Here is a 224-nt window from a genome sequence, read left to right as displayed (position 1 = left end):
GTTATATTTATTTTCTTATGCCGGAGCATGATATTCAGGGTATTTTATAACACTTTTGCAAAATCAATTTAGGTGGCATTTCTGAGCACAAAATGATAGATAATATGTACTTTCAAAACTTAATTAAAAGGTTATTTTAATGAACTAAGAAGACCTTTCATTTTAGTCAACATTATTTGAATGCGTTTAAATGAATTTTTGTCTCCTGAAATATCAATCACATG

Source organism: Habropoda laboriosa, unplaced genomic scaffold (genome assembly GCF_001263275.1).
Source record: "Habropoda laboriosa isolate 0110345459 unplaced genomic scaffold, ASM126327v1 scaffold128, whole genome shotgun sequence".
NCBI lineage: Eukaryota > Metazoa > Arthropoda > Insecta > Hymenoptera > Apidae > Habropoda > Habropoda laboriosa.
Note: the sequence above shows the minus strand (reverse complement) of the source record.